This window comes from Dendrobates tinctorius, unplaced genomic scaffold (assembly GCF_039654945.1).
Source record: "Dendrobates tinctorius isolate UK_male_01 unplaced genomic scaffold, ASM3965494v1 ptg000456l, whole genome shotgun sequence".
Classification (NCBI taxonomy): Eukaryota; Metazoa; Chordata; class Amphibia; order Anura; family Dendrobatidae; genus Dendrobates; species Dendrobates tinctorius.
Window position 1 is genome coordinate 8,031 of NW_027362118.1, and position 23,549 is coordinate 31,579.

Below are 23,549 nucleotides of genomic sequence, written 5' to 3' on the forward strand. Positions count from 1 at the left end.
GGAGGTTAGCCACAGTGCCATGGGCTTTAAACTTCTTGATGACACTGCGCACGGTAGACACAGGAACATTCAGGTCTTTGGAGATGGACTTGTAGCCTTGAGATTGCTCATGCTTCCTCACAATTTGGTTTCTCAAGTCCTCAGACAGTTCTTTGGTCTTCTTTCTTTTCTCCATGCTCAATGTGGTACACACAAGGACACAGGACAGAGGTTGAGTCAACTTTAATCCATGTCAACTGGCTGCAAGTGTGATTTAGTTATTGCCAACACCTGTTAGGTGCCACAGGTAAGTTACAGGTGCTGTTAATTACACAAATTAGAGACGCATCACATGATTTTTCGAACAGTGCCAATACTTTTGTCCACCCTCTTTGTTATGTTTGGTGTGGAATTATATCCAATTTGGCTTTAGGACAATTCTTTTTGTGTTTTTTCATTTAAGAAAAATTAAATGAAGATAATAATACCAAAGAATTTGTGTTTGCAATCATTTTCAGGAAGAAACTGAGTATTATCTGACAGAATTGCAGGGGTGTCAATACTTTTGGCCATGACTGTACTCACCTCTCCGTCGCTGGGTGTCAGATTCTCACCTGTCCTGCGTCCATGGCTGCTCACCGCTATCTGCCACGTCATTGGTCAGTGACGTTCAGACTGCAGGGGGCGCGCACTAACCACGTCACCGCGCCCTCTGCTGTCTGAAGTCACTGACCGATGACAGACACAGACAGCAGCAAGCAGCCATGGACGCAGGACAGGTGAGTATCGCTATACTTACCCGTCCTGACGCTGTGTCTTGAGCCCCCAGCTTCTCCGGGCTCTCTCTTCCTGCCTTCAGCGGTCACGTGGTACTGCTCATTAAAACTCATGAATATGCGCATATTCATGAGTTTTAATGAGCGGCACCACGTGACCGCTGAAGGCAGGAAGAGAGAGCACGGGGAGAAGCTGGGGGCTCAAGACACAGCGTCAGGACGGGTAAGTATGACCTGACACCCCCGCCCCCCATCCCCCTCCGACCACCTTTGTATATGACTCGAATATAAGACGAGAGGGGGACTTTCAGCCCAATTTTTTGGGCTGAAAATCTCGACTTATATTCGAGTATATACGGTAATATAGCCTCCCATTTTGGGTTTATACACAAAGGACATTATCTAACATATCTGGGTATCAACTTAACAGCCAACAGGTCACCTCTGTTTCGGTGGAATTACACTCCACTGATCCAAAACTTCCAGAGGGACCTGGATAGATGGGCTTCCTCAAAGTTATCCTGGCTCGGCAGAACACATGCATTAAAAATGGTGTCACTGCCTCGCTTCTTATATCTATTTAGGTCCCTCCCAATTATGGTACCAGCCAGAACGATCACTCATTTACACTCTATGATGTCTAAGTTTCATTGGCTCGGAAAACAACCCAGAATTGTGCAAAAACGTATGTTCCGTCACAGAAAAGAAGGGGGTTTATCCCTCCCTAATTTTACACTTTATTACAAGTCGGCACAGATTGCTCCATTAATAAGTGCGTGTTCATATCCCAATAGTCTGAGATGGGTTATTCTGGAATCATTTCTCTCCAAACCATTCTCTTTATCAGGCCTAATGTGGACCACAGACCGACTTCCACGGGGGTTAATGAATGTGGCTCCTTTTACAGTCCACTCGTTGCTTCTTTGGAGGAAAGTCCGGTTTAAATATAACTTACAATCAAGCCCTTCTCCCCTGACAGCTATATTACAAAACCCCATGCTCCCGCCAGGCCTTGAGCCTCAAATTTTTTCTTGGTGGAAGCTGAAAGGTATTCATATACTTAAACATTTGTGTTCCCCATTTAATATCTTACTTGACAGAGAGGAATTTGTTCAAAAATTTGAACCAGATCTTCCACTTTGCAAAGCAGATCCTCCCGAGCGGTACTACTCTCAGGGCAACGAGTTTTGAAAATAAATGTCTAAATGACCCTTTGGGCAGGGGAACGATCTCATTGATCTACTATGCTATAAATTCTCCACAAAATGATAAAAAATTGAAGTATATGTTACAGTGGGAGGAGGATCTGGGGTTTGAACAGTCAATTGATGAATGGTATCGTAGCTGTGACACCCTATCATGAGGTAGTCACCAGACTTCCCTTGTGGAGACCTCCTTAAAACTATTGCACAGAGTCTATTATGTACCGGAAAAAGTTCACAGCATTTTTCCTAAAATCTCGGGAGACTGTTTTAGGGGCTGTGGAATATCTGGTGACATGAGACATATTTGGTGGTCTTGTATGGTGGTTTCTGGGCTTTGGGAGAAGGTGAAGTGTCTGATAGCACAGATGTATGGTGGACCGGTTGTTCTGGAACCTTCTACCCTTTTACTGGGAACCAGGCCTTCCCAGCTTCCAGAAAGCTTTCAGAAGCTAGTAAACTACTTATGTACGGCCACTAAAATCCACATTGCGGCAAAGTGGAAGTCGCCCTCACTGTCAATATCTATGGTGAAAGAGAAGATGAATGACATTATGTTATTCTCATTTGTGGCCCCAGCGTTTCTTGTAGAATAAATCCCTTTCTCACACAGTCCTGTAGTAATGACTTTGCTCTCACGTTTTGTAGGAGGGTTCGTCTGACTCCATCTTATGTTATCAGTATAAGTGCGAGAGATGAGACCGACGACCGCAGTTTTACCGTGTGTGTCCGGCGTCAGTTCTACAGTGTGAGAGATGCAGTGTCTGTGACCGAAGCTTGGGGTATATGGGTGTAAACAGCATACACAGAGGGGTCTGTGACCGAAGCTGGGGGTATACGGGTGTATACAGCGTACACAGGGGTCTGCGATCAAAGCTGGGGGTATACGGGTGTATACAGAGTACACAGGGATCTGCGACCAAAGCTGGGGGTATACGGATGTATACAGCATACACAGGGGACTGCAACCAAACCTGGGGGTATAAGGGTGTATACAGTGTACACAGGGGTCTGCAACCAAAACTGGGGATATACGGGTGTATACAGTGAACACAGGGGGCTGTGACCGAATCTGGGGTATACGGTGTATACAGCGTACACAGAGGGGTCTGTGACCAAAGCTGGGGGTATACGGGTGTATAGAGCATACACACAGGGTTCTGAGACTGAAGATGGGGGTATACAGGTGTATACAGTGTGAGAGACGCGGGGTCTGTGACTGAAGCTGGGGGTATACAGGTGAATACAGTATACACAGGGGTCTACGACTGAACCTGCGGGTATACGGGTGTATACAGTGTACACAGGGGTCTGCGACCAAAACTGGGGATAAACAGGTGTATACAGTGAACACGGGTCTGTGACCGAAGCTGGGGGTATACGGGTGTACACAGCGTACACAGAGGGGTTTGCGACCGAAGCTGGGGGTATACGGGTGTATACAGCGTAAAGAGAGGGGTCAGTGACCGAAGCTGGGGGGTATACGGGTGTATACAGCATACACACAGGGTTCTGAGACTGAAGCTGGGGGTATACAGGTGTAAATAGTGTGAGAGACGCGGGGTCTGTGACTGAAGCTAGGTGTATACAGTATACACAGGGGTCTGCAACTGAAGCTGAGGGTATATGGGTGTATAAAGAGCACACTGAGGGGTCTGCGGATGAAGCTGAGGGAATACAGGTGTATACAGCGTACACTGAGGGGTCTGCGACTGAAGCTGGGGGTATACGGGTGTATACAGCGTGCAAAGAGGCGTCTGCAACCGAAGCTGGGGGTATATGGATGTATACAGCATACAAAGGGGTCTGCGCCCGAAGATGGGGGTAAATGGGTGTATACAGCGTACACTGTGGGGTCTGAGACCGAAGCTGGGGGTATACAGCGTACACAGAGGGGTTCACACAAACACGGCTTCGCTCCGTACACCTCGTACACACACAGCTCCACTCCGTACACCTCGTACACATATGGCTCCGCTCCGTACACCTCGGACACACACGGCTTTGCTCAGTATACCTCGTACACACACGGCTCCGCTCCGTACACCTCATACACACACGACTCCGCTCAGTACACCTCGTACACACGCGGCTCCACTCCGTACACCTCCTACACACACGGCTCCTCTCCGTACACCTTGTACACATGGCTCCGCTCCGTACACCTCCTTCACACGTGGCTCCACTCCGTACACCTCGTACACACGGCTCCGCTCCGTACACCTTAAACACACAGCTCCGCACACCTCGCACACACACGGCTCCGCTCCGTACACCTCGTACACACACGGCTCCGCTCCGTACACCTCGTACACACACGGCTCCGCTCCGTACACCTCGTACACACACGGCTCCGCTCCGTACACCTCGTACACACACGGCTCCGCTCCGTACACCTCGTACACACACGGCTCTGCTACATCCACCCTGTAAACCCCTCCTGACCCCACACAGAAACTTCCCCTCATCCAGCACCATGACAACCAGCACAGCAGAGTCCTGCCCACACTGAGGCCCCTGATCATGTGACCCCTGACTCCTCCCCTCCTGTGACCTCATCACAGGTCCTGTGCGCACAGAGCAGCTGTAGAAATCTCCGGCTCGGGGGTCTCACCAGACTTCGCTCTTTTCTTGCAGGGGCCGCAGTGGATTTCATCCTGGATCCATAGAGCTGAATAGAGGAGCGATGTTCCTTCACTCTGATGGGAATTGATGGTGACGTTGATGAGTCTATGAGGAACGTGTTCAGCTGCCGACTCCGAGGAGGAAACTGCTTGTTGTCTGTGGCCTAAATATATAGGTTTTATTAGTAGATGTCAGGGAAGAAAACTAAACCCTGTAAGATAATAAATCTCCTCATATGTTTCCCTTATTATCTCCAGTAAGTGTATTATTACACAGGATTCTTATGATGTTACATCGGATCATCTTCTTCTCATTCAGGTCTCTACAATATCGGATCCTCTCAGTGAAGATCTTCTACAGAAGAGAATTTTCCTGATTTACCCATCAAGGATGGATATGGACAGAGACAAGATGGCGGAGAGGATGTTACACCTCACCCTAGAGATCCTCTTCCATCTCACTGGAGAGGTGAGAGATTCTGATGACGTCACATTACATCATTCTTATCTATGGGAATAACAGATGGACAGAACTGGAGAGGTGAGGACTCTGGAAATGTCTGTAGTGAGATTTATTAATGTGTCTCTCCATTACCAGGATTACACAGTGGTGAAGAAGACCTCTAGTGATCGCTGTCAGGACCCTGTGTCTGAGGGATGGGGAAGACCCCTGAGCCCAATCACGGGGCCTCCACCTCACCCCCTGATCCATGAGGACATCAATGACCAGAAGATCCTAGAACTCATCTACAAGATGACTGAGCTGCTGACTGGAGAGGTGACACTGCTGGGAATGCTGGGACATTATACAGTAACACTATGAAGGGATCGGGGGGATGACGGTATCATTGTATGTGTCAGGTTCCTATAAGGTGTCAGGATGTCGCTGTCTATTTCTCCATGGAGGAGTGGGAGTATTTAGAAGGACACAGAGATCTGTACAAGAACGTCATAATGGAGGTTCCCCAGCCCCTCACATCACCAGGTAATAGACAGGACTAAATACACACGGCCTATAATTATCTGTATGTAGAGAATGAATTCAGTCCCTGTATGTGTTTCCTCCAGATCTGTCCAGTAAGAGGACAACACCAGAGAGATGTCCCCATCCTCTTCTTCCACAGGACTGTAACCAAGAAGATCCCAGTGCTCCTCAGGATCATCAGGTAGATGGAGAGAAGGTGTCAGGAGATCCCCCCTATGATGTGTAGATGGCTGTGAAGGTCTTGTGCTCAGTCTTGTTTTATCCACCAGTATTATATGTTTTATACTTGTGTAATGAGAGCGGTGGAGATGGCAGGATTAGAGCTGATCATAGATGGGACTTCTCCATCTGTCTGTGACTTTTACAATATTTGTTTCAGGGTGAAGATCTGACCCATATTAATACTACAGAGACATATGTGAGAGATGATGAGCGGTGTAAAGAGGAGATTCCCACATATGACTACCCAGGTTAGTAGTAACCACTGAATGCAGAGAAGTCACAGATTCCTCTCAGTCACCGGCTGTGGCTGCTTTATCGGTGGTGTAGTCCGGCCGTATTACCATGATCACCATTTTCCCTCTAGACCACAACATTCTCCTCCACCCAAAACTGTTCTAATGACTTTGGGCAGTGAAAGCCCTTTTCTATAGAACTTACAACCAATTACATTGTTTCTGATCCTAAGGAATTCAGATTACTGCACAATCTCTCCTGAAATGGGGAGCAATATTATTTTCTCTAATCTTCTGCTCAGGATCCATAGTAGCTCCTATGGTCCACCATAAATGAGGGCAACTCTGGTTTACTGTTTAATCTGTATTTGTAGTTTTCAGTTAATGAGATTCTCGTGCTCTGGGGCGGGGCTGTGGGCGGGGCTGTGGATGGGACTGTGGGCGGGGCTTTATGTGGTGCACTGATTACATATTCCTCTGTATTGGCTTATGACCGGTCGCTGATCCCTCACTGACCTGCCCCCCATTATTACATAATGCATATAATAGCATTGATATTATTGGTGATAATGCCTATAATATTGTGGCCATTGTGAGGCTTAGAAAAAAATTTCATCCAGCAAAATTTCAACTTATCCAGATGTGTATTGATCACCTTGAACCCTCAAGTGCTTCACAGAAGTTAATTATGTAGAGCCGTGAAAATAAAAAATCATATTTTTTTCACAAAAAATGATCGCTTCTCTCTCACCCATGACAGCACCATGGAGAGAGGGGATCCGCCCATCAGGGACAGAAACCTACAGATAAAAAGGGCGGTACCTCTCCTCCGCCCCTGGTTGGGTTCCTGTCCCTGACGGGTGACCTACAGAACCGCAGCAGCTTAACTAATAGGAGATCCAGGGCTGTCCCGTCCGGGGGCTCACAGCGGGGAAGCCCCTGTCATGGCGGGTCGGTTCCTGAAGCCGCCACCGCTGCAGCCGACGGGCTCGACAGGGTGAGCGGGGGGGAGAGGACTGAGCCGCCGCTCTGGAAAGGATTCTGGGGCTGGTGGGGACCCGGGACACACACGGGCAGCGCCATGGTACAGAGGTGTACCAATATGGTGCTGCCCCGGAAATGGATAAATGTCTTCTGAGTCAGCGCACTGCGCACTCCCCGGGGCAGACAGTGGTGCAGTCTGGTAGAGGAGGTGACGTCACGCGCCGCGAAATTCGAAAATGAAAGTGCTGGAATTGCTCCTGGCTGGAGGCGTCCTGTAAGTATGGAAGACAGCGACCAGCAAAGGGAGCAACAGCTCAAGCAGCAGCCTAAGCAGCAGCCCAGGCAACAGCAACACCAGCATCACCGGCAAAAAGAGCAGGACAGGAGTGATGGCCGATCCAGTCGCCACTCCACGCAACGCAGCAGGTCGGCTGCAAGGAGCAAGTCACCATCCTTGGATCAGCCCGTACGGGACCTGAATCCACCTCCCGAACCGGTACCTGCAGCCGCGCATATCTGGTGAGTGACCTTCGAGAATGTTCACCATTGTAATAGACTTCTTTTCCCTTATCAGGGAAAAAAGAAGGGGAAACAAAGAACAGGGAATGCCCCACTTATAGCAGAGCCCTGCGAATCCTGCATACAGGAAGTTCTTTGTGAGGAAACCCCGGATTTCGCCTCGGACCTAAGACCTGTAATCAGATCAGAGGTTCAGAGTGCCCTTTTATCCCTGAAACAAGGGGAAAAAGTTAAAAGGAAGGACTCTGGAGTGGGTTCCCAGTCAGAAGTCTCGACGTCAGGGGAGGTTACCTCACATACCTCAGTCACCGGCTCATCATCCTCAGACGAGGAAACGGGAGGCCATCATTGTTTTCCCCCAGAGGAGGTAAACACGCTAGTTAAGGCAATAAGATCTACCATGGGGGTGGCAGTCCCTCGCCCTGATAGGTCAGTCCAGGACATAATGTCCGGGCCAAAAGAAACAGAGTGTTCCCGATAAACGAGAACGTACAGGGCCTTAAAAAAAGAAAAGGGAAAAACCAGAGTGGAAAAACTCCACTGTCCCTTCCCTTAAGAGGAAATATCCCTTTGATGAAGAGGCGTCCACATCTTGGGACAAAGCCCCGACACTAGACGTAGCTGTCGCCAAGGCCTCAAAAAAGTTTTGCACTCCCCTTTGAGGACACTTTTAGGGTACTCTGAAGGACCCCTTAGAGAAAATGGCCGATACCTTCCTCAAGGGCGCTTGTGAATCAGCTGGGGGAAATCTGAAGCCAGTTATTGTGGCAATATGTACCTCCAGAGCCCTTATGGTATGGGTGGATCAACTAAAGAGACAGTTAAGGGAAGGTACACCCAGAGAGAAGATTCTGGAATCTATTCCAGTAAATAAGGGGAGCGGTGGCATTCTTGGCGGACTCATCAGCTGACTTGGTGAGATTATCATCTAAAGCAGCAGCCATGTCAAACGCAGCCCAAAGAACGTTGTTGCTCAAATGTTGGCCAGGGGATTTACAAACTAAAATGAACCTAGGTCGATCCCCTGCAAAGGGAAGTTCCTATTCGGGGAGACGATAGATGACATCCTCCAAAAGGCAGGGGATAAAAGAAGGGATTCCCAAATCTGGGTCCTACAGTGTTTGAGGTCCTTTCGTAACAGAAAGTTCTTTCAGAGCAGAAATAGGATGACAGAAGGAGAGATATGGGGTTTCTCTTCGGTAACTCGTCCTGAGACAAGAAACCCTCTTGGTGACAGTTGCCCAAGGTGGGGGGGGGAGTCTAAACCTTTTTCTCCCAGCTTGGAGGGAAATCTCGAACAGCCCTTGGTTGGTAAGTCTGATTGGCTCGGGCCTAAGGATAGACTCTCTCTCTCCCACTGTAATGTAATGTCTGCAAAATATGATGTTTTCTGTTGGAACCTTCTAGAAGTCTCCCATTTTCTTATCAGGACATTGCAGCCTGCCATGTTGCTGCAAATCCCCCCTTTCTCTTCCCCCACACACACACACACACACACACCAGTGTCTTCATGGGCACAGCTCTGTGAAACCTGAAGCTGTCCATTTCCTGTGAGCAAGGAATGTTAATTAAGCTAGTGGAAAAGATGTTCCTTTGTTCTCTGATCTGTGGCTGAATGAAACTATGGGTGATATTAAAGAGACTGTACCGTAAAAACCATACGCAGCAGAGATATAAAACCCACATTTCTGCGAAGGGCACAAAGCCAGCTGTCTAAACCCCTAAGTTTCACGATTCTCGGACTTCTAGAAAATGAGATATGGATTCCTTCTAAACGGTGTGTCTGAAATACTGCATATTTGGTCTTGAATTATTGTAATCAACAAACTACAAAGAATGATACCATGTGCGTGTTTGTGCGAACTTCCTCCTGCGAGATACAGTTATATTAAGTTTTGTAGTTTGATTCTAAATCCAAGAGTAGGGGGCAGACCCTCTCCAGACTGCCCCTTCCGTGATGTCACACAGCAGAGGCTATAAGGCATTCCCTTGGCAAAACCAGTTCAGAGCAGCTGAAGTCCTCATGCCAGAGAGACGTGCCGATGAGTGGCGACGTTTGGTTACGTGCCCCTCCCCCTCCAGCCACATAGGATGCCTAAAGATTCATAAGCAACCGTGAGTGTACTTTCTGTTTTCATCCACTTTTGTTTTATACTTGTATCTGTACATATGTAATGTCTCAACTTTATAGCAACTTTCATCTATATAATCACTGCCCTCATTTTGGGGAATAAATGATATAATAATTCAGTCTGTCTTCATGCTCTTAGAAATGAACTATACGCCTTATTTAGATAATCGCTACTAATTTGGGGTTTGTCACGGACCCTCTTAATTAACTCTGTGATTAAGTAAAGCGTGGCTGGTGGCAGCGTAATGTGCGCGGCTGCCGAGACTAGCTGGCAGTACAGAAGGGTCTTATATTGCTGAATGAGGGGCTGCGGCCACAGCATTGATAATTCCTTACTGCAGTAGTCTAGAGGTCAGTGCACAACAAGCAGCCCATCCGGCGGCTAATTATCCTAGGTGCAGTTCCCTGACTGACCTGAGGGTAAGGGGGGCGCCGGAGAGCTGCAAGTTCCAAAGTGGAACTGAGAAAGTGGGATATACATAAATATTCGCAGTTCTTGGAAGGTTGTTAGCAGAGGTGGGGGCATCCAAAATAACCCCCCCTGTGGTAAATTGTTAGAGCAAGGTTAGTTTGCTGCATTTTGTTCACATGGTGCCAGTGGTGGGATAACTAAGATAAGCCCCCACTGTGCCTGTGATAGCCATGTGCCGGCAGTGTGTCGCGTCCCTCCGTCCACTGATACACCCGTGTCAGTGGTGAGATTGTGACATATTGGTGACACAGGGTCTGCTGTCCGTCACGTTTTGGTGGCAGCGGGACCCCTGTTCGTCATATTTGGTGGCAGCTGTGGGCTGTTCATCACACACCTCAAAAATACGTGGTAACTCCATACTCCATAAGATCTATATGAGAACAAAAAACTCTCGGAAATGAGGTCCTAAGTTTACTAAAGAAAGGAGGAAATGGAGTCAACCACCAAAATCCTGTTCCCACACTGCCTTATGACAGTATTAGATCTCAGCGACGCATACTATGACGTCCCCATCCACAAAGACTACCGAAAATACCTCAGACTGCCGGTCTCTATAAATGGCGAGATGAGTTTCAATACAGGGCCCTTCCGTTCGGAATATCTATAGCCCACGAGTTTTCACGAAACTAGTGGCAGAAATGATGGCCCACCTAAGGCAGCAGGACATATTAATAATTCCATGTTTGGACGACTTTTTAATAGCAAGCGACTCGGCTCAAAATGCAAGGAACGGAGGGACAGAGTGATGAACACTCTACAGAACCTCGGCTGGCTTCTAATCCTGGAAAAAATCAAGGTTGCAGCCCAGCAAAATTCAGGAGTTCCTAGGACTAACACTGGAATCAAACACCCAAGAGTGTTACCTCCCGGACCACAAAAAGAGAGAATTGCTCAAATGATAGCAAAGGCGATTCAGAACCCTTCCATGACACTAACAAAAGCAATGTCACTACTAGGCTCTCTCCTCTCTCTCCGCCTGCCTGCCGGCGGTCCAGTGGGCACAGCTACATAGGAGAGATCTCCAATGGGATGTATTAGCCAACCAGTTAGCATTAGGAGGTCACTTAGAGGGTCGCATTACCCTAGATTCCAAAACTTCATTCCCTAGCCTGTTGGGGAAACACAGACAACCTATCCAAATGGATTCCGTGGGTAATAAAAATCACATATAATTACCGCGGATGCCAGTCCCATGGGATGGGGAGCACACATGAACAGCAGGGTGGCTCAGGGGGAATTGGGAGGCCAGGAATTAGAAGCCTCCTCAAACCAAAAGGAACTCTGGGCAGTAGGCTATGCCTTAACACACTTCCTATCCATGCTGCAAGGTCATCATGTCCGCATATTTTCGGACAATCAAGTGACAGTGGCCTATATAAATCACCAGGGGGGGGATCCAGGTCCCGAGCCCTAATGAACACGTCCTCCAAAATCCTCACCCTAGCCGAGATAAACCTACTATCTCTTCCTGCACTGCACATACAGGGAACAGAGAACCAGACAGCAAACTTTCTGAGTTGCACTCAATTGCGCCAGGGAGAATGAGCCTTTAAACGGTCCATTTTCGGCAGATTGTGGAAATGTGGGGAATCCCAGACATAGATCTGTTTGCCGACTACAAAAATAAAAAAGTGGAAGAAAAGGGGGAATCCTCGGGCCCTGGACGCCTTGATGCTCCCGTGGACACAGAACCTAACGTATGCCTTTCCCCTGATCATTCTCATTCTGGCTGTCATAAGGAAAGTCAGAGAGGATGGGTCGAGAATGATACTGATACCCCCCTTCTGGCCAAAAAGAACTTGGTTTTCCTGGCTGAGAATGCTCTCGATAACTGACCCCTGGATCTTACCAGATCTCCCGGACCTACTGTCTCAGAGACCAAGGTTACACCCTCGGGCAGTGAACCTCCATTTTACAGCATGGAATTTGAAAGGGCACTGCTGAGGAAAAGGGGGTTCTCCGAAAGCCTAGTTTCTACACTACAAAAGAGTAGGCAACCGACCACGACGAGCCTATGGGAGAACTTTGAGGAAATTTCTGTCCACCTCCGGGACAAGGGTTCAGGATGGGGTCCAGATTGACAGAATTGTTGAATTTCTGCAGAGGGGCTTAGAGCAGAGACTGGCGGTTAACACACTGAAAATACAGATAGCAGCCATAGGTGCCCTTTATAACCAGGATATGGCAGGCAGCCCCGGGGTAACATGGTTTATTAGGGCCGCAACCAGGTCCAGGCCAATAGTCAGCCTGAAATTACCATTGTGGGACCTGAATCTCGCACTATCCGCACTAACAGGTCCCCCGTTTGAACCTATCCAGTCAGTACCCCTAAATATCTTATCATTAAAAACTGTGCTTCAGGTGGCGCTATCGTCGACTCGCAGGGTGAGCGATATTCAAGCTTTATCAGCGGCGCCACCGTTTACTAAAATACTAGACGACAGAGTCATCTTAAAGCCTGACCCGGCATATCTATCTAAAGTAGCATCACATTTTCATAGGTCCCAGGAGGCAGTCCTTCCTTCTTCTGCCCAAACCCTAGGAATAGGGGAGAGGAAAGATTTCATACCCTAGATGTAAAGAGGTGCCTAGTTCAGTACTTAGAGGCCACCAAAGAATGTAGGAAGGAAGGCTCTCTCTTTGTGTGTTTCCAGGGACCTCGGAAGGGACTCAAAGCATCTAAGAGTACCCTGGCAAGGTGAATAAGGGATGCGATTGCCAGGGCATATTCATCAAGTGGAAATACCATCCCGGAAGGGTTGAGAGCTCATTCCACAAGAGCGATGGTGACCTCATGGGCTGGAAGATCGGAGGTATCTATAGAACAGATCTGTAAGGCGGCCACCTGGTCATCACCTTCTACCTTTTTCAGACACTATCGTTTAGATCTAGCCTCTACGTCTGACCTGACCTTTGGGAGAAGGGTCCTTCAGGCTGTGGTCCCTCCCTAAGCTACAAATCTCTGAAATTCTCTCCGTGGTGCTGTCATGGGTGAGAGGGAATAGCTTAGTTACTCACCGATAACGGTGTTTCTCGGAACCCATGACAACACCCGCTTATTCCCCCCCTTCATGTGTGCGGTGAGCACGTTTTACTGTTCGTAGATTGGTTTTCATTTAGACACGGTGCTTCTTGATAATATGCAACATTACAATGTTATGTATATTCTTTTGTTGTTAACTAACCTGGAGACCCTCTGATGCTCTGTAACCAACTGGGGGCGGAGGAGAGGTGCCGCCCTTTTTATCTGTAGGTTCCTGTACCTGATGGGCGGATCCCCTCTCTCCATGGTGCTATCATGGGTTCCGAGAAACACCGTTATCGGTGAGTAACTAAGCTATTCACCCTCATTTTTTTTCCAAAGGGTAACAGGAGAAATTGGATGCCAAAAGTTGTTGAGCAATTTCTCCTGAGTACGCCCATACCCCATATGTGGAAGAATACTACTGTTTGGCCGCATGACAGAGCTTGGAAGGGAAGTAGCGCCATATAGGAGATCAGATTTTGCTGGAATTGTTTGTGGGTGACATGTCACATTGTCAGAGCCCCTGAGTTGCCAGGACAGCATAAGCCCCCAAAAGTGACTACATTTTTCCAAATACTTCCCTGAATGAATTCTTCTAGTGGTACAGTGAGTATACTGACACCACAGCTGTTCCATAGAAGATTATACCATTGGGCAGTGAAGAAAAAATAATAACTGTATTTTTCGGACTATAAGATGCACCCAAAATTTTCAAAAGGAAAATAGGGGAAAAAATGTGCCAAATGGGGGTCCATCTTACAGTCCGAATTCAGCTTATCGGGGGGATCAGCACAGGTGCAAGAGTGGTCACAGAGGTTGTTTGGTGGCCCAGGCCTCCGGAAAATCCCATCCCAGGCTGGTGAGGCAGCGGTGCTCTGTGCTGGGGTGGCAGCGCTCTGTGCTGGGGCGGCGGCAGTGCTCTGTGCTGGGGCGGCGGCAGCGCTCTGTGCTAGGGAGGCGGCAGTGTTTTGTGCTGGGGCGGCAGCGCATTGTGCTGGTGTGGCTGCAGCGCTCTATGCTGGGGCGGCGGTGCTCTGTGCTGCGTGGGGGGCTATGCCGCCATTTTGTCAAAGCCGGAGGCCCCTGCAGCTCCATTGCTGCGATGCGGTGGCAGAGATCTGAATCCGAGCATGCGCCGCCCACGGCGGCCATTTTTCCGGAGACCACCGCATCCCAGCAATGGAACTGCGGGGGTCTCCAGGCTTTGACAAAATGCCAACGGAGCTCTCCACGCAGCACAAAGCACCACCGCACTTTAGAATAAACCCTAACAGTAACTCTAACTTTAGCCTAACAGTAACCCTAACAGTAACCCTAACTCTAGCCTCAACACTAAACCTAACTCTAGCACTAACTCTAACATGCCTTATCTGTTTCTTTTTACTTTATAGCACAATCGCTGACTGACACAGCTGTTTGCAGCAGCACTTGTAACACTGTTTCTTCTCTAATGTCTCACTGACAGGAGATCTGAGGCAGATTGCCCAGAAAAGTTTGCTGCTACAACAAACTTATCTAGTGATTTGTCTCATTGGCTGGTGTGACACTGACGTCATAAGGACCTGAACCAATCAGGTCTCAATGAGGTCGGGGGTCACAGGAAGCGCTGTGTGCCAGAATCCCCCAGTTATAAGGTACATGGGGGGCCCGATGAGCACAAAACCGCTGACAAGCGTCGGCGGTGCACAAAGTCCTGCTAGCGCCGACGTTTATCTACTCTTGGTGGTCACAAAGCGGTTAAGTTAAGGGTACCATAATTCCTGTCCAGGCCTATTTCATGAGTTAAAAAAAAACAAAAAACTGGAGTCTGAACTGAGAAGGTAAGTTAATGTGTATGCACAATGTAAGTGCATATTAACACATGACCATTAACCAGAGAAAACAAAAAGCAAAAAACACAAATATCCTAAAATAAAAAATAAATTTCATGAGTTTTACTTTTTTTTTAAATACTGTGGAAGCATGGTTAAAAAGCTATGGTGTAACTACAAAGTTATGGGCCCCTATGCGAACTTTCAAATGGGGTCCCCCCACCCCGGGCTGCCACTAGGAGTTTCGGGGACCCCATACTGGCAAAATTTTCGGGGCCCCCTTGAGACCAGCCCAGGCTCCATCCCCCGAACTGTCCACAGCCTCATCGCTCCCATAATTCCACCCCCACATAGAGAATGAAAGGAGCAGAGGGCAGATGTCTGACTTGCTATACCATAGAATATAATGCCGCCCCTCATATTATATAACACAGCCTCCCCCATAGAATATAATGTACCCCCCATGGTATATAACACAGCAGCATAGTACATAGCACAGCATCACTGTTAGCGTGAGTGGTCTGGAGCAGGAAACCCCGGGAGTGGACCCTCTGGACCGTGGCACCGAGGGACCCCAGGCGAGCTGCCAGGTGGAACCGACCCCTATACAGGGACCGTTAGGAGCAGGCCCAGGGGTTCGAGTACCACGGTAGCCGGTACCAAGAGGGGCGGCTCAGGATGGATCGGAGTAAGACTGAGACTGGAGTAGGACGGCAGGAACACTGAAGGCAGGACTGGAGTAGGACGACAGGAACACTGGAGGCAGGACTGGAGTAGGACGGCAGGAGCACTGGAGGCAGGACTGGAGTAGGACGGCAGGAACACTGGAGACAGGACTGGAGTAGGTCGGCAGGAACACTGAAGGCAGGACTGGAGTAGGACGGCAGGAACACTGGAGACAGGACTGGAGCAGGAACACAGAAGACAACTGCGGAAGAGAACAAAGAACACGGGAAGCAGGACTGAGAAGCTGCTGCGGGGAGCAGCCGAGAACGGAACTGCAGGAGCAGAGCGTACACGATGTAGCAAGGCCAGAGTGCTGGAAACACAATGATCAGGCGCCTCCCTCAGGGGGAAGCAGCCTGATATGGCCCCGTCTGGTCCACCATTAGTCCAAAGGTGCTTCCGGGTCAGGGCACAGCCGGAGCATAAGAAGCAGGAAGGAGGCGCGGCCGCGGCCTATGGTGCATGCGCATAGCATGCAGGGACGGCATCGGTCGCGAGCCCGTCTCAGGTGACCGCTGCGGCCGTCGGGTGGAGAGAGGCTGCGGCATGGGAGCGGAGGCCAACTGCGGCGTGGGAGCGGAGGCCGGGTGAGTATGGCGGAGTGATGTAACCATCACATAGTATATAGCACAGCATCACATGGTATACGGCACATTACCGCATGGTATACAGCACAGCACCCCCCCCCATTCTATACAACACAGCACCCCCATGGTATACAGCGTAGCATGGTATACAGCCCCCCATGGTATATAGCATCGCATGGTATACAGCACAGCACCACATGGTATACAGCACAGCAACCCACCATGGTATACAGCACCCCCTGTTGTGAATTCGCTTTCTGGCCTCCCTCTGGTTATTACTGAAGGTAGTGGAGCTGGTCAGATTGACAGAGGGATTGTGAGTTCTCTTTCTGGGCTCCCTCTTGTGGTTACTGGAGGTAATGGAGCTTGTTGTGAGTTCATTTTCCCCTTCACTACTGAGGCCCGATGAACTCCCTCTTCTGGTAAGGAAAGGTAGTGAGCCTGATTATCAGGCACCTGAGCCTAATGATGATGACTGGCTGAGTGGAGTTACGGACTGGATATAAGGCTGCCTACGCCCTTCTGCCCTGCGGGTGATTTCTCTGTGGGATCCTTGGAGACCAGTCTGAATTCCTGCTCTTCTAAAGCTAAGTTTTTCTGCTCTGCTTTTTGCATTTGTGCTTTGACTTTGTTTGCTTTGTTTTTCTGGATTTCTGCCATTCCCTGCTGGGGTGAGCTGAATTCCTTTAGCTCTGTCTTCTGAAAATACCTGAGTGCTGATATAGTTTTTGAAGCCTAGCTGCTTCAGGGTCTTTTTCCATATCAGCTGTTGGCTTATGTCTTTGATAGGGTTTTGGCAGATTGCAGACAGCAACCTTCCTTTCCTGTCCTATTCGCATTAAGCATGGGGATGAATGGAAGACGGCGTTTAATACTCCGGAGGGACATTGTGAGTACCTGGTGATGCCTTTTGGGCTCACTAATGCCCCTTCTGTCTTACAGTGCTTCATGAACGATATTTTCCGAGATTTTGTCGATAAATTTTTGATTATCTATCTGGATGATATTTTGATCTTCTCCAAGGATTGGGATTCTCATGTGGAACATATTCGGACTGTGTTCCGGATCTTGAGGGAGAATTCCCTGTATGTCAAAGGATCTAAATGCCTTTTTGGAGTACAGAGGATTTCTTTTTTGGGATTTATTTTGTCTCCGTCAACTATTGAAATGGACCCGGCCAAGGTACAGGCCATTTACGATTGGGTTCAGCCCACTTCTTTGAAGGCCCTCCAGAAGTTTTTGGGTTTTGCTAATTTTTATCGGAAATTTATAGCAAAATTTTCTAGTATTGCCAAGCCATTGACTGATTTGACTAAGAAGGGTGCTGATGTGTTAAATTGGTCTCCGGAGGCTGTTTCTTCCTTTCAGGAGCTGAAGCGAAGATTCACTTCCGCCCCGGTTTTGCGGCAACCTGATGACCCTGCTCGTGAGAGCTTACAATCTACAATGAGGTGAGGGAGATACAAAGTACAGGTGTGTATTTACATTTGTATTTTTACAATGAAGGTCCAGCCATTTTGAGGGAGTGAAGGATGGATAGAGATAGTGAATGGGCTACACACGCACACTTACACATAGAATGACTTTGATTAGTGAATGTGATAGGCCACTGTGAACAAATGTGTTTTGAGGGAGCGCCTAAAGCTATGCAAATTGTGGTTAGTCCTAATTTCTTGGGGTAGAGCATTCCAGAAGATAGGAGCAGCATGGAGAAGTCTTGGAGTCGGGAGTGGGAGGTACAGATTAGTGCAGAGGTAAGTCGAAAGTTTGCAGAGCGCAGCGATCGGCTATGCCGATAGACAGAAATGAGGGAGGAGATGTGGGGGGGTGCCGCACTGTGGAGAGCTTTGTGGGTGAGAACAAGTACTTTGAATTGGATCCTATAATGAATGGGCAGCCAGTGTAATGACTGACGAAGAGCGGACACGTCCAAGTACCGATTAGCCAGATGGACGACCCTGGCAGCTGCATTAAGAATGGACTGGAGAGGGGATAGTCAAGTGACAGGGAGGTGTTGTGAGTTCATTTTTCCCTTCACCAGTGAGGTCTGATGAACTCCCTCTTCTGGCGAAGGAAGGTAGTGAGGCTGATTACCAAACAGCTGATGACTGGGTCACAGGAACTGATGACTGGATATAAGGCAGCCGACGCCCTGCTGCATTGCTGGTGATTTTCCTGCTGGATTCTTGGAGACCAGTCTGATTTCTGCTTCTCAAAGCTAAGTTTTGCTCTGCCTTTTGTACTCTTTAGTTCTGGTTTTGTTTGCCTTGTTTTATGGAGTTCAGCCATCCCCGGCCGGGGGTGAGCTGAATTCCATTTTTGTCTCTGATCTGTTGATCTCTGGCTCTGTCTTCAGAATTTACCTGAGTACTGATATAGTCTTTTTGAAGCCTAGCGGCTTCAGGGCCTGTTTTTCCTCCTTCGGTGACTCATCCATTACAGAATCACCAGCCATACCGCAGATCCTAGGGTACTCAATAGCAGGAAAGAATTGTAAGAAAAAAAAAAGGTGTCAGAATTTCTTTGTGTATATTTTTTCCTCTATCTCTGAGGCCGTAGGGGGAATTTTTTTTTTTCTCTCAATGGAGGTGAAGCAATTGTCTGATCGTGTGGAGCAGCTCGCTGCGGAAGTGCGGGGAATTTCCGCCTATCTTACTCATTCACATGCTGCTGGACCAAAGATCCCTACTCCTGATGTGTTTTTTGGGGATCGGTCTAAATTTTTGAATTTCAAGAATAATTGTAAATTATTTTTTGCCTTGAAGCCTAACTCGTCGGGGAGCTCCGCGCAGCGGATTAAAATTGTCATGTCTTTGCTGCGCGGCGATCCCCAGGATTGGGCGTTTTCTTTGAAACCTGATGATCCTATTCTAAATAATGTGGATGCATTTTTTCAAGCCTTGGGGTTGTTGTATGATGAACCTAATGCTATTGATCAGGCTGAAAAGGCCCTGTTGGCATTGAGCCAAGGTCGGGATTCTGCAGAGTTGTACTGTCAAAAATTCCGAAAGTGGGTGGTCCTTACTACCTGGAATGATGATGCCTTGGCAGCTCTCTTTCGGAAAGGTTTGTCAGAAACCGTAAAAGATACTATGATGGGATTTCCTGTTCCCTCAGGTCTTGACGATTCTATGTCATTAGCCATTCAGGTTGATCGGCGTTTGCGTGAACGTAAGACCGCACGAGAGGTGTTGCCACCTGTTGAACAAATGTCTGAACCTATGCAATGTGATAGAGTTTTGTGAAAGGGGGCAACATCAGGAGTTCAGAAGGCGTAATAAGCTGTGTTTTTTTTTTGTGGAGATGCCTCGCATATTATTTCTGTCTGCCCTAAACGAGAGAAACGTTGTGCTCACACGTTTTCTGTGGTTGGTGTTCAACCTAAGTTTCTTCTGGCAATTACTCTGATCTGCTCCCTGTCCACATTTTCCGCTAAGGCTTTTGTGGATTCGGGAGCAGCTCTGAACCTGATGGACTTGGATTTTGCTAAACGTTGTGGATTTCCTATGACGCCTTTGCGGATGCCTATCCCTTTGAGGGGTAATGATGCGACTCCTTTGGCGAAAAATAAACCTCAGTTTTGGACCCAGGTGGTAATGCGGGTCGCCCCAGACCATCAAGAAAATTGCAGATTTTTGGTGTTGCATAATTTGCATGATACCATTGTTCTGGGGTTTCCCTGGTTGCAAATCCATAATCCAGTTTTGGATTGGAAATCTGTGTCTGTGGTGAGTTGGGGTTGTCGGTGTGCCCTTAGTGATGCTCCTGTTTTCTCCACCTCTCCCCAGTCGCATGATGTTCCTGACTATTTGGCTGACTTTTATGATGTATTTAGTGAGAATGAGTCTGCGTCTTTGCCTCCTCATAGGAGTTATGACTGTGCAATTGAGCTGAGCCCGGGGTGCAAATTTCCCAAGGGTTGGCTCTTCAATTTATCTGTACCCGAACACGAGGCTATGCGATCCTATATTAAGGAGGCGTTGGAGAAGGGTCATATTAGACCATCCTCGTCACCCTTAGGTGCCGGTTTTTTTTTCGTGGCTAAAAAAGATGGTTCATTAAGGCCTTGTATTGACTATCGTGCCCTCAACAAAATTACTGTTAAATATCAGTATCCGTTACCCCTGATTTCTGATCTATTCTCCAGAGTTAAAGGTGCTTGCTGGTTTACCAAGCTTGACCTCAGGGGGGCGTATAATCTTATTCACATTAAGCATGGGGATGAATGGAAGACGGCGTTTAATACTCCGAAGGGACATTTTGAGTACTTGGTGATGCCTTTTGGGCTCACTAATGCCCCTTCTGTCTTCCAGTCCTTCATGAACGATATTTTCCGAGACTTTGTGGATAAATTTTTGATTATCTATCTGGATGATATTTTGATCTTTTCCAAGGATTGGGACTCTCATGTGGACCATGTTCGGACTGTGTTCCGGATTTTGAGGGAGAATTCCCTGTATGTCAAGGGATCGAAATGCCTTTTTGGGGTACAGAGGATTTCATTTTTGGGATTCATTTTGTCTCCGTCAACTATTGAAATGAACCCGGCCAAGGTACAGGCCATTTATGATTGGGTTCAGCCCACTTCTTTGAAGGCCCTCCAGAAGTTTTTGGGTTTTGCTAATTTTTATCGGAAATTTATAGCTAATTTTCTAGTATTGCCAAGCCATTGACTGATTTGACTAAGAAGGGTGCTGATGTGCTGAATTGGTCTCCGGAGGCTGTTTTTTCCTTTCAGGAGCTGAAGCGAAGATTCACTTCTGCTCCCGTTCTGCGGCAACCTGATGTCTCACTCCCGTTTCAGGTAGAGGTGGACGCCTCTGAGATTGATGCAGTAGCTGTTTTGTCCCAAAAAGATCCTGTGACATCTAAAATTAATCCCTGTGCTTTCTTTTCCCGAAAGTTCTCCCCATCCGAACGTAACTATGATGTGGGGAATCGGGAACTGTTGACCATGAAATGGGCATTTGAGGAGTGGAGACATTGGTTGGAGGGAGCTTGACACCAGGTTGTGGTCCTTACTGACAACAAGAATTTGATTTACCTGGAGTCGGCCAAACGCTTGAATCCTAGACAGGCTAGGTGGGCCTTGTTTTTCACACGTTTTGATTTTGTGGTCTCTTTTCTTCCTGGCACTAAGAATGTCAAGGCAGACACCCTCTCTAGGAGTTTCTTTGCTGATTCTCCTGTTGTGACCAAGCCTGCTACCATCTTAGGCGAGGGGGTAGTTCTTTCTGCCATCTCGCCCGATTTGAGACGTGCTCTGGAAGAGTTCCAGGAGGACAAACCTGAGCGTTGTCCCAGTGGAAAGTTGTATGTTCCTGACCAGTGGAGGAAGAAGGTGATGTCTGAAGTTCATTGCTCTGCATTGGCTGGTCATCCAGGTATTTTTGGTACTAGAGATCTGGTGAGTCAGTCTTTTTGGTGGCCCGCCTTGTCTCGTGATGTCTGGAATTTTGTGCAGTCCTGTGGGACTTGCTCCCGGTCTAAACCTTGTTCTCGCTCTAGTGGGTTGTTGATGCCTTTGCCGGTGCCCAAGAGGCCATGGACCCATATTTCAATGGATTTTATCTCTGATATGCCTGTCTCTCAGAGAATGACCGTTATTTGGGTGATTTGTGATAGATTCTCTAAGATGGTCAACACCTCGGCAGGTGGAGCCTTCTGCCTGCCCAGGTGTTGACACTGTGGTGGAGAGAATGCATCGGATCTGGGACCAAGTGGTGGATAAGTTGTCTCTCTCCCAGGAAAAGGCCCAGCGGTTTTCCAACCGGCATAGTACCATTGGTCCCCAGTTTAAGGTGGCTGATATGGTTTGGTTGTCATAAAAAAATATCGCTATGAAGGTGGCTTCTCCTAAGTTTAAAGCCTAGATTTATTAGACCTTACAAGATTTTGGAGATTATTAATCCGTCTCTTTTCGGTTGGCTCTTCCTGTCACGTTTAAGATTCATAATGTGTTCCATAAGTCCTTGTTGAAGAGGTTTGTTGAACCAGTAGTTCCTGGGGTGGCACCTCCTGACCCTGTATTGGTTGAAGGTAACATGGAGTATGAGGTAGAGAAGATACTGGATTCCCGTCTGGCTAGACGGAGACTCCAGTATTTGGTTAAGTGGAAGGGTTATGGTCAGGAGGATAATTCCTGGGTCTCTGCCTCTGATATTCATGCCGAAAGATTGGTGCGTGCCTTTCATCGGGCTCACCCTGATCGCCCTGGTGGCATGGATGAGGGTTCGGTGACCCCTCCTCAAGGGGGAGGTACTGTTGTGAGTTCATTTTTCCCTTCACCAGTGAGGTCTGATGAACTCCCTCTTCTGGCGAAGGAAGGTAGTGAGGCTGATTACCAAACAGCTGAGCAGGTAGATGATGACTGGGTCACAGGAACTGATGACTGGATATAAGGCAGCCGACGCCCTGCTGCCTTGCTGGTGATTTTCCTGCTGGAATCTTGGAGACCAGTCTGATTTCTGCTTCTCAAAGCTAAGTTTTGTCTCTGCCTTTTGTACTCCTTAGTTCTGGTTTTGTTTGCCTTGTTTTATGGAGTTCAGAGATCCCCGGCCGGGGGTGAGCTGAATTCCATTTTTGTCTCTGATCTGTTGATCTCTGGCTCTGTCTTCAGAATTTACCTGAGTGCTGATATAGTCTTTTTGAAGCCTAGCGGCTTCAGGGCCTGTTTTTCCTCCTTCGGTGACTCATCCATAACAGGGAGGCCAATTAATAGAGCATTGCAGTAATCCAGGCGGGAGTGGATCATTGCTACAGTGAGGGTTTTTGTTGCTTCCATGTTGAGAAAAGGGCGGATTCTAGAGATGTTCTTTAGGTGTAAGCGGCAAGAGCGGGCAAGAGATTGTATATGGGATGTGAAGGAGAGATTGGTGTCAAACATAACACCCAGACAGCGTGCCTGATGCCGGGGTGTTATTGTGGTACCACCCACAGAGAGGGAAATGTCAGATTTAGGGAGGTTAGTAGACGGCGGGAGCAGAAGAAGTTCAGTTTTGGAGAAGTTGAGTTTCAGATAGAGAGTGGACATGATATTCGAGACTGTGGACAGACAGTCACTGGCGTTCTGTAGTACAGCGGGGGTAAGGTCGGGAGAAGACGTATATAGTTGTGTGTCATCAGCATAAAGATGTTACTGAAAGCCAAATCTGCTGATGGTCTGTCCAATTGGGGCTGTGTAGAGAGAGAAAAGAAGGGGGCCAAGGACTGAGCCCTGAGGTACCCCGACAGCAAGAGGAAGAGGAGATGACGTGAAGCCAGAGAACAAAAC

At 48.1% G+C, this 23,549-nt stretch overlaps 1 protein-coding gene across 1 annotated transcript in view; it reads left to right on the plus strand.

Moving 5' to 3' along the window:
* Positions 1–5,947: 5,947 nt before the first annotated feature.
* Positions 5,948–23,549, plus strand: part of LOC141077565 (uncharacterized) — a 63,776-nt gene continuing 46,174 nt past the window's right edge. Inside the window, exon 1 of the mRNA XM_073564564.1 lies at positions 5,948–6,036. The gene's annotated coding sequence lies outside the window, so the exon portion shown is untranslated. The remainder of the gene's footprint in view (positions 6,037–23,549) is intronic.